The sequence below is a fragment of the Cardiocondyla obscurior genome, linkage group LG13 (genome assembly GCF_019399895.1).
Source record: "Cardiocondyla obscurior isolate alpha-2009 linkage group LG13, Cobs3.1, whole genome shotgun sequence".
Taxonomy (NCBI): Eukaryota; Metazoa; Arthropoda; class Insecta; order Hymenoptera; family Formicidae; genus Cardiocondyla; species Cardiocondyla obscurior.
The window spans coordinates 841785-854047 of record NC_091876.1 but is presented as its reverse complement, the minus strand read 5'-3'; the positions used below and the strand labels follow the sequence as shown (position 1 = coordinate 854047).

General features: G+C 41.7%; 1 protein-coding gene across 9 annotated transcripts in view; it reads left to right on the top strand.

Annotated features, from left to right (window-relative positions):
* Ih (hyperpolarization activated cyclic nucleotide gated potassium channel Ih) overlaps positions 1-12263 on the top strand; it is a 105629-nt gene that overhangs the window by 33258 nt on the left and 60108 nt on the right. The gene's annotated exons all lie outside the window — the stretch shown is intronic.

Sequence of the window (12263 nt, the reverse complement as noted above, 5' to 3'; positions counted from 1 at the left end):
TGAGCCGTTAGTTATTTATTTCTTTGAGGAAGCTTGTTCTCTTCCCCAAGGAGTAGAAAAATCGAGCCACACAATGAAATTATTATTAAACCTAATTTCGTCGTTTTTCTGTTTCGTTCACGGTTCATTTCGCGAGTATCGATTTACTTCTGTGATGCAATAATCATAACTTAGTGTTTGTCTCTCTCTTTTTTTTTTTTTTTTTTTTTTTTTTATTTCTACTCTTTAATTTTTCAAAAAAGACAAAAGTTAAAACAATGTTTAAATCGTCATCGATAAAATGTAACTTTAATTATTATTTAATAACGCCTGAATCGCGATCTCGATGAAGAATGAGTAAACTTAATTTTACATAATATTCCAATATATTAAAGAATACATATCATCGTATTATTGACAGAATGCAAGATATCGAGCGTATGTAAATGTCGAATAATCTAAAGTAAAATTTCAAAGTTCTCTTGTATGTATGTATGTATGTATATCAAGGAGGAGAAGAGGGGGAGGAAAAAAAAAAAAACCATTATAGATTCAATATGCGATCCTATCAGTTGTTCTCTAATGTATATATCGCGGCGGCAGCGGGTTCGACCGAACGGTAAAAATAAAAGATCGATCAAAAGAAAATTGCGCCACCGAAAGGGAGCTCGGTGCAGTCGAAGAAATGAGCCGGCGTGCAGGATAATCGCGGGTGGTCCCGCGATGTAAATCAATAAATATACTTATTATTACGCCACGGCAGAGAGATAGAATTATAAACGTTCGCCAAGGTATACTCGAGCGAGTGCATGATTAATAGGTGAGCGCGATTCATACGAGTAGGTGGACCTCGCCGGTGGTGGTGCACCCAATTGACGGCGCAGCTGCGGTCGTGTTCAGCCAGAAACATTCCGGGAACACGAGGGGGATTTTGCCGAAGCTAATTAGACAGTAATAAGAAGCGTAGGTGCGATTCTGTTGAGCCTCTAACTCGATTTCTCCCCGAGCCGCTCCAGGCGCGATTTCTACCCGGTAAATTTGAAGCGGATAAAGGTCGCGAAACTATCGTTCTCCCAGGTGTAGAACGTAGCCCCCCTCCCTCCCCCCGAACGTAACCCTGCTTCTAGTTGAACGCAAATCTGGCCGAGGTAATCGACGAACGATCGATCCTCGAGTCTCTGTAATTAATCAACGGACTTCCTTATTTTAAATTACTACGCGAGATACGTTTTCGGCGGACTTGACTTGTAATAATTGCTTAAACCGAAGACGTCGACGCGCTGCCAACGCAACTAGACCGTGCATTATGCATCCCGAGAAACGCGCGTTCGGAGGTAGATATCGACTTACAACGCACTGCATGAATTACGAGTTTCTGCTGAACTTGAATTACCTCTAGCGACTCGACTTCTTTATTCTGAATTACTACGTAAAGTTTCGATTGGCGTGACGTAAGATAGTCGAGGTCAAAGCTTCGATTTCCTCGCACACATACTAAGCCCGATGCACCTCTGCCGAGCTTTATTTAGATAAGACAGTTACGCAGCAGAGTTTGATTACACGGAAGGTTCTGATCAAAATTCGTAAAGCGAGCGTAACATTAAATAAAACTATCTCTTTTGGGAATAATAAAATACGTAACGAAATATTTTACTCCAGTCTTTCGCTTACATGCAATTATTTTTAACTCGAGTAAATTGTTCTCCGTTTATATTATTCGTATAGAAAAAAATTATTTTATGCGTTTTGCGTTTAATTCGAGTAACCATTTTTTTTCTCTTTTTTAATATTGTTATCTCGTTGGAATTCTATTGTCGCTTTTGTTATCTATCATTCAAGTAAAAACTATATCCAGTTCCACGCAATGTTATACATGATGCATTGACGCAGAATATAGTTGAGGTCAAAACGTCGATTCGTTCATACACACTAAACCGCATTTACATTGTTTAGTCATGACAGAAGAGAGTACATTTGCGGCTCAACTTGCGTCAGAATAGTCTTACCACCCTCGCTGCCATGCTACATATTTATGCAGCTTACCGCAGTGCTTACGCGGTACACTTCCGGCAAGTTATAAAAAAAAAAAGAAAAAAAAAAGAACTACGTTGGGTCGTTATGCTAAAAAGATCACGTCGCGATACTATCGGTTGAAATAAATATCGATCATACCGTAGCGCAACGAGAAATGATAAAAACATGAACGGGAATACTCTGGAAATTTATCAAAGTCGGATATCTCGCGAGCTTCAAATATTTTGCAGAATAATATTTAATCTCCAACAGAAACAAAAGCGTAAAAATAATTTCGGAATTATCAGAAAATATTTTTGGAACAATATCGCACATTTGAAATCGGCATACCGTTGCGGAACGTATATTTTTATTACGTACATTGCGTTTGGCAAACATTTTACAGGAATTATCGCCTGCAAAAATCTCGACTGAAGCAAAATTGTATTTTACAGCCGGTTTAAATTAGCCTCGAACATCGACACGTGTGTTTTATGTCGCGAGAGAAATCGCAATGAATTTCAATTGCTCGAAAAAGATATATAATCAAAGACGCATAATTATGATTCGTAGGTTCGATGCGTACGGTGGATGTTCGCGTAAATTTTTCAACGATGCACAGAGGACCGGGGAAAAATGAAAGAGTATTATGCAAGAGACGAGTTTAACATTTTCGACATTCTCGCGTATTACGACTGCGGGTATGTCGGAGTGCAGCAGTTGTACCCCCGCGATTCGCTCGAATTCGTTCATTCTTTCTCGCGATTCCGGTTTCGTCTGTGCCGCAGATTCGCGACCGTGTCACCGGCTTTCGCCGGTATTGATCTGCCTTTTACCCCGCATTCCACGGCTTCCCCTCCGTCCTCCCACGCAACTCTCTGCACCTTCTTGCCACCCCCGCACACAATGAATTGTGTGTACATACAGTTGCATCGTACGACCCCTGTTGTACAATCGCATCAGGGTTTAACGATAAATGTCGACCCAATCATGCATACGGTTTTAACGCAATACCGCTGCCAATAAACAAATTTTTTAATTCTTTATATTTTATTCGGGAATGGAAAAAGAAAAATTCGCTACTTTTGTTACGTTCAGATAAAATTTAACGGCTAAATTAACTCAAGCATTTCCTCAACCGTGGATTAAATATAAAAAGAAAATGCTCATCATTCTTGATTCTATAAATATAAACTTAATTCTATTTCGTGACAACTTTGTACAACCAACTTTTAATTTATCATATTCTTTCAATATTATGGAACGTATCTAATATTACACGAATCGAAAAATTACGGAAGAAAAATGGTACCTGATCGTATTCTCGCCGGAGTAAGACCGGCAGAAAATTTGTCAAAGAATCTGCAATCGCGAAGCCTGGACCACCCAGTGTAATATACGATGATCGATATCGCGTTATTTGACATCCTTGCCCGAAGGGCAATCTGACATTCTACGCGAAAACATGTGCTGTGTCGTATATGTTTTATTGTACACGACCGCTTTGTCGTCACCGCGAGCGCGTTTATTCTCAAAATCAGTATCGGTAGAGAAATAAGCGTATGATAGTTTTTCAAGAAAAAAAAAAAAAAAAGGGATATTTCTGCAGAACAGGAACCTATTTTTTTATATTTAATATTAAATCCAGTGTTCGAATTCATATTTTCCATTATCTGATTTAATCAATTTTGTCGAATTATCGAGTTAAATTTGGTTAAGCCGTCACGTAACCGATATCGCTTCGTCATCGTCAAGGATCCGCCTAAAAATTGGCCCGATCGCGTCTAGCGGAAGTTGAAATTGGAAAGTTACAACAGGCACGGATCGATCCCGAGCAGATATAACGCGATAATTATAGCGCGATAATTAGGCAGCCGAAAGCGGCACGCGATATCATTAACACGCGCCGTTACGTCATCCGCGGGCAGCGATAACATTTGTCATCGTAGCGTTAATAGTTACGAGCCCGAGGGGTGCGTGTACGACGGGGAGGTCAGCCGGCATGCCGGTCATGGCCGCGGAAGCGTGGGCACACACGTTTTCAGGTCCGAGAGCACGTGCGGTTGCATTTGCGTCTGCACGATTCGCGAAGACGAGGGCGACGTGTCGTCGGCGAATCCGTGAAAAAAAAATCTCCTCATTTGGTCGACGTCTACGTCAGAGATTGCGAGCGTAAGCCGGGTTCGCCGTCGCGCCCAATAAATGACCTTACCCTTGGGGGAAGACGTGATTAATACCGCAGGTCACGTAAGACGGGAGCACGAAGGAGGTGAATAGCGGCCGCCGGCGCGATTCATCGACTTAAAATACATTTTCATAAACGCACACCTACCGTCCCCGGCGCCAGATCGACGGCAATTCGCGAGAGGATAATTTCTTTTTTGAAGAGTACGTGGGCGTAGATCGGGATAAACCTCCGCAAAATCAATAGGTTCATGTAGGCGAAGCGACTATTCTTACGTTGTACACGTTTTGGACGATCGATTAATAAGCATGCGGATGTAAATTTTTACGCGGCTTGCGTTTAATAAAACAATCAGATCATTAGCCGCACGGAAACCAGGGGTATCGAGAGCCTGGGTATTATAATGAAAGGAGATTAAATCGCCGAGGATGAAGAAAATTACATGCACCGACTAATTAGTAATTTAACAAACGATATATCTTGATGACGGGGCTTCGTGTAAAAAAATCGCGGATCCGTCGAATAATTAATGAAGGGAAAAAAAAAAAAAAAAAATGAGAATTAGGCGGAAAAAGTACGGCTGCGCGATTCGGTGACCTAAATCGCCACATCGTACCGCGTCGTGGACGTTTGTCGCCACCGCCGTCAACGTCGTCGTTCGCTGTGTGGGATATTCAGGTGAATGGGCCGAAGCATATCCAGACTCGCTAGCAGTGGCTGGCAAGTGTAGAAGCTTAATCGATAACCTACTAGATTTTATAGGTCTGTGCACAGCGTGCATCGGACGCTATATCATTTCACAGAGGGTGGCCCCGGCCGCAAGCTCGGATGCACGCGCCCATCGTTTCTCAACCTCTAACACGTACGCGTTTCCGTCGCGGTGGCACCAGCCATCTCTTTTAAACGCACGCCGAGAACCGCTCGATTCTGAATCTCGGATTCGGTAATACGAATTCTCCCTGACAGAAATTACTTCCGGGAGTCTTATCCGAGCGCGTGTACGTCCGATTAATCACATCCACCGTATGCATACGACACATGTGCGCATTACGTTCTACGTAGATATACGTCTATATGTATAACATTGCGTTATAATTTTACACCTCGTCGTCTATACACCCGAGCGCATATACAAAATGCAGATAAACTGCATTTATAATACAGAGGGCAACGAGATTGCATTATCTTCTATATAATGTAATGACGTGATTTAATCACAGAAAAGTTTGATGGCATCATTCCGGCTAAGAGTCTTTACTGTAATTCATTCGGAACTCAAAATTAAAAGAGAGAGAAAAAAAAAAAGAAGAAAAAATTAATGAAATAAATAATAAAGCGAGGATTAAAGGATATGCAGATGAAATTTTATACGCGATAATTCTATGACGTCGGATTTGATGTTGTTTAATTTTACATGCTAATTTAATGGGGCAACGAATAATTTTCCAATAACTCGCGTCAAGTTTCCAATAACTATGAAGGCTTTAATCGGGTTACGAGAACGTAGGATCGATCTCGAGCCCTCTATTCAATTTAGTCTCGCGCGGATCGTTAAAGCGATGTCGATGGTATCGAAATTCGCGGCGAGAAGTATCTCGAATAACAGTTTCCTTCGTAGTCTTTGGCAAGATATATCGCGCGAGGTGCACTGATGCCTTTTACAGAACAAGAGTTCCCATGGGAATCCCTCAACGTTTTACAGCTGGATTTCCGGAACCCAAAGTATTATGTTATAAAAGAACGCGAGATATCGAGCGCGGCGTTTTGAAGCGGCTTTTTTTTTTTTTTTTTAGTTATATATATATTTTTTTTAAATCGTCGTCACTTCTCGACATCATTATTACGCGAGGCTCGCAAAACGATCATTATTATTTTGTATACGGACAGCGTTCGAAATTACATTCGCGATTCTAAATTCAAGTTCAACCCTGTAAAGACCCGTGTTTAAGGGAAAGTAATTCGAACACTTTTAAAACGTCCCTCGTAAACGTTCGATTTTGCAATCCTAATTCTCTACGCGGCCTCTTTTACATGCAGAGTACCCTACCTACGCTTTTAAATGGCAGCCTCGCTTATCAAGAAAAAAAAAACGAACATGCGACTTGAAAAGCAAGATACTGCCGCTTATAAATTTATTTTCTGGTGCATCTCTGTATATATGTTTAATATCGATAGGGCGGTAAGGCAGAGAACCTCTCCTGCTGTACAGCACCACCTGCTAACAGATGTTTGAAACGGTTTTACAGCGATACCCGCCGTTGGGTTTCTCTAATCAGTCGCGTGCATTGTCGAGATAATTTATGTATTAAGAGAAAATCTCACGTACGCATACAACGGAACGAAAATGCTCTACTTCTCCCTTTTCTTTTTTTTTTTCTTTTTTTGTTTTTTCTTTCCGGCGACGATCCTACATCAGTAGCGATAATTTATGCGACTCGAATAAATGTAACAATCCCGCGAGATACGTCCAGCGTGACAGATAATTAGCACTATGGTTGGCGCCGAGCACGTGACGTTGAAAATTATTTACGAAACCATTTGATCCTGATTAACCGATGATAAATAAAATGGATCTTTAAGCAAATTGATTCCACACCGAGACCGACCACTTAGATTAATCATTTTGATTGAGCGGGAAGTCGACCGTGTAGCAAATAAGCGAAATATAATGCCGTATAGAATGCTCTCTTCTTAGAAATCGGAAAAACGTTGGTATTAACATTTGCGTCAAAAGGATTCGCGAAAGATGTTCAGGAATTCAACGAATCCGATCAAGTGTGCATTGAACGTGACGTGACATGACGTCCGTGCACATGACTGACATTTTTAGACAGTGGCTCGAAAGATCATTGAATGTTTCTTTAATCACAGATTGCGTGGCGGAATTAAAATAAACCGTTTTTCCGTAAAGAATTTCTTACCGCACGTTTCCTTAACTAAGTATTTTACATATAAAACTTTGAATTAAATATCTAAATAAATTTAAAAAAAAAAAAAAAAATTACGGTAATTAATCCTCGATTTTTTTGAAAAATCTTTAAAATATCTCAAATATTAAATATAACTATTAGCGCATCTTCGTGCTTTTTTCTTTCATATTTATTTACAGCGTCGTTCAAAAAATATTCGAGTCATATAAAACACCCTCGCACGAGTAATTTTGATAATTATGCGTAATTATTTACAAGCCGTATAGGTTTACGTGTATCGTTTGTCTCGTTTAATATCATCACGATCGGAAATACGTCAAGGTGCGATAGACCGTGATAATAGTTTATTGTTTGCTAAACGTATCCGCGCGGCGGAAGTGTACAATCTATTCCGCTGTTTTACAGTTTAATCGTCCGTTATAATTAAAACGTATCATTAACCAGCGCGGAAAGCATTACGGTTGAATGTGTGGAAATTGGACGGGTTCGCTAGGAGGCTCGCAAAATTCCTGCCTTAGTCGCGCGTTGGGAACGAGAACTCCTAATATTCTACAGGGTTTCGCCCTCGCGATTTCCTCCATGCTAATCACTCGCTCGGTCCGTGAGATAACAAGTTGCGTAAAATTTTCAAATACTTTTTAAGGCACTCGCTATCGATTGCCGATCGAATGCCACCGGCATGTTTATCCACGCGCGAGAAATGTATCTGCGCGTGAAATCCCGCTTCCTTATTTTTCACGCCGTTCTTCCGACGCGCTACGACGGAGATGGATGAAGGACATTCACTTCGTCTTTCGGCGGCAAGCAAGTTAGCCAAGTTAAACGCACGTGCGATTTAGCAATGAGCCGTTACAGTAATTCTTTCCCCGCACAGGTGCAAACGAGGCCAAATCAATTTGACGTGTCGAATTAAATCGGGCAACGCGTAAGGCCGCGAGACGGTTAATCTCGATATTATTTGCCGTGTATCTAATGACGTCGAGAAAAAAAATTTTCCTCTTTCCCCCCAACCTCAGGAAGTCTATCTATGAACCGTCAAATTTATTCCGCGTCTTCACCCCGCCTGTTCGTCAGGTTTAGTGGCCGAAATTTATTCATCCTGTTTTACGCACGTGTTAAACGCGCACGCAAAAGAAGAAAAAGAAAAAAAAAAAAAAAAAAAAAAAAAACCGAGGATGACTATAAGTACAACACGTAGGAATGTAACTGCATAATACACTCGAGATATATAAATTGAGATCGCATTGATTTATAGGGGACCCTTGAAACGTCGAGGGCGCGTGCAATTTTCAAATTTGAACGGCGGGGCGAAACAAGAGCGAACAAATTATTCGGGTCAATAGCACGCATGAGTTGCTTGCGATAATCCTCCTTGGAAAATCCTTCGCGCAACTCCAATTTCACGTGTTATCCTTGAAAATCCGCGTTTTCATATTTGACGAGATACGCCGCCGATGAAATCGTTTCAGCGTCAATCTCGTCACCGCGGGACGTTCCCGCAAAAGCGACGACAAGTTATACAATGCCGCATTCTAACGAAAATGGATACGAAAAATAAAACGCGACGTTATAGAAATCTATCGGTTGATGAAAAAAAAATATACGTATGCATACGAGTAATAATTGAAAGTAACTGTACCGCAATATAGATACGTGTGCAATCTCCTCTCGATTAATTTTATTTTCTGACAAGTTTTCCTTTGCGCGACTTTTCTTACGCAATATTTTTATTGGTTTTTTTTTTTAATAATTAGAACCATGAGCGCGTTATTTTTTAAGAGACCTTAATTACTATGATACTACGAAAAAAAAATTGATGCGACTTACCAATCTGCAGCTCAGCGGAGTTGATGAATTTTGTCGGTGTCTGTAACATAAAATGGAAAACATTAATGTAGACATGTCAGATTATTAATCAATAAAATTAATTTAAAAAATATAAGTTTTTTTTTTTATTGAAGATTTTATTTAAAAAAAAATTCATGCTTACCTAAAAGTTGCTCCGCCGATGCCTGATGCCTTTCCTAGGCCTCCTCCTCCTCTCAGCAGCACTCCAACGAGAATGTTAGTCTCGTGCTCCTTAGACGAACCTCTGGATTTTTATCTGAAACAAAAAATTTATATTTTATTAGCAAAAATCTAATTTTAAGCAGCAACAATAAATTTTTTATATATAAGATTATAAAGTTTTCTATATATTTCATGTAAACTTTAAATTGTATCTGCGACGAAAATGCGTGTAACATTTTGAAGAGGATGAAGTCACAATTCTAGATTGAGATGAGAAATACTAGCCGACAAAGAGGAACTAGTTTAAAGCAAGTTTAATAATGCACCTGCAATAATGATAAAATCAAGTCGCGTCCTGCGCGGAAAATGCATACGCGACGAGGAGGGCCAGGAGAAAAGTCTGGTCTCCCTCCCTCGTGCGGATAGCGCCCCTGCGCCTTGCACTTCCTCTTGTCTCCGCGCAATTCGTCGGCCGTGCCGCGAGGCCAGATGTCGAGAGCGAGAGGAAAAGAGAGGACGAGGATAGAGAAGGCGGAGGTTCTGGCGGCGTGATGGAGGAGCCGCTCGAGCCGTACACTTAGTCAAGCCAGCCCAGCTGAGTTAGTCACTGCAGTGAAAAGCACCGCGCGGCCGGGTTGCAGTCGATCCGGCCTTTAAACCGCCTTTTGGTCGGTCCAGCACGTGCGCGCCAAGATACCGCGTGCGATTTCGGCCGGGACGAACCTCGACCGGCGGGAACCGCGTCAAGAGTCGGAGGCTGAGTTCGAGGTCGTGCGCGAGGAGTGCAAAAGAGAGAGAGAGAGAGAGAAACCAAACCGGCGACGAGAGAGCGCGTTTAGTCGGTTCGCAAGAGTCGGGCAGGTCGGTCGATTCGCTCCCGACCCACCACCGATCAGCTGTTCGCCGCCGTCGCTCGGCCGACAGTCCGACGATCGACCGTCCACACGTGCGCGCGTTCCCGACTCAGCCCGGCAGCTGACACCTTCGCGCCGCCGGGGACGTTTCACCAGATTTTTCCATTCGATTTTCGTCAAGAGCCTAAATCTTCCGGCGTTCCTATCGACGAGTTAGTCGCGGGACCACGTCTCTAAATCCAGGAATTATCCAACTCGGAATTAATTACCGAACTACCCGGCAACTTTCAAACACATTACCTTTATTGAAACGTACTACGCAATCTCGTATCATTTTATCGTCGCGCTATCGGACGAAACCATTAAAACTATCGCGAGTTGGCGTCTAAAAGGATCAGTGATAAGCCAGGACTTTTTTTTTTTCGAGCGACGAGACGCACTTATTGTTGAACTCTCGCTGTTCCTGTCGGTGCGTAACAAAAAGATCGCGCTCGAATTAATCGGGCGTGAAGTCGATGAGAAGCCTGCAGTCCGCGAGTCGCGACAACGCTAAACCAGCCGGAAGTAAAAGAAAGAGCAGCGAGTTCCAATTCTTTTTGACGACGTGCGTTAGATCGTTCTACGATTAGCACGGTAAGTAAGTGACGTTTCTCGCATTCGTTCTCGCGTCGCGTTTCGACGACGAAATCATGAATAAATTTCAAACGTTGAAGTGGCCCGACATGCAAATTTTCTAATAAAGATGTTTTTTTATTCTCTTTCCTGCCATTGAATAATCGTGATCGAACCCTTAACTTTCTCTCCCATTCGCGAGAGAGAACAAGAAGCTTCTTATAGTAACTGTCGCCCGCTCGTCGGCGTTCCGAAGGATTTTCCGATTTTCAAAGAGCTCTCTATCGGATCACCGAGGTTTGTGCGTGGCTTTTCTGGGCTTCGACGCGAGCAAAATCAAGTGCAAGAGTATTTCCGCCGGAATTTCCCCAAGTACGCCGCAGCCTTGCTTTTCAAGTAGCTTTTCCGTTTTCCCAGCGAAAATGTGAAAACGTCGCTCGTCCATTAAAGCGACAGAAAATTCTAGTTAGGGATAGGTATATGTATAGCGCGGATGCAATAATATTATACCACATTTCGCGGGTACACGCTTAGCCAATTAAAAGTGCCGTTGGATATACATATAAAGCAGCGGTACCGAAATAAAATTAGAATCAATTTGTTGATTTCGTACGTTGAAAGTTCATTAATAATGATCGGGGATCTGAATTTTACTGCTGACACTAGTAACGGGAGGGTGAAAGGTTTGATTTATCGGAAAAATGACACGAATGACGAAGACATTTCCGGTTGCATCGAACGGAACGTCCCGAAAATCTCAGAGAGACGTCGATATCGCTGGTATGTGACCTCGCCGTGCAGCTTTTACAAGGAATAAACTCTGGTATTTCTCGGCTACGGCGACCATTTGGATAACGAAATATTGAAACGACCACTATTGACACTCCATAATATGCACACCATAGGCGCTTATCGCGCTACTTTACGATAAACCAAAATTACCCGGTGGTACTTCTCACCCGTTATCGTACAATCGTTTCAACATGAGCGCTCGCTCTACACGTGTGCGAGAATCCGACTCGCATTTCTAAACGAAATACGTTTCGAAACCACGCCAACAATAAGACAGACGTATAGATAATATTTTTGTTAACGACCATTATATCGTAATAGCGTCGAGCCAACTGTTTTATTTTATTTTTTTCCTCGATAAAAAAAAATTATGGCTAAAAATATAAAACTATTATCGAGGCTAATATTTCCTCTCGTTGTCAGTGCAACAAATTTTTTTTTTTTTTTTTTCCGACACGTGCGAGCGACAAAATATTATGGTCCCGTAAACGGTGTTCGATCGACATTCTCGTCACTCGGATTTCCAAACGAATTTAATATATAAATATGTTTTATACCTTGGGCGATTGCGAGTACGCGATATATTCCGTCATCGCGTCCGTTCACGCACCTACATCAGTAAATGGATCAATCATAAAAGCGCCGGTTGATTAGTGCCAGGATCAAACCGATGCAACGCGGAAGAGTTCTCCGACTGATCGTGAAAGACGCGTAATAATATAGTTTTCGTGAAACAAAACGTGAATTTACGAGCGATATCTCAAATAACGACAAACATTTATAACGTCATTTGCAATTTCATAGATTTTACGTAGTTTTAATTAAAGAATAACATTGTTTTCCGAGTGTAACCTTTTCCTGTTATTTGATTTATCACTTTGCCATATA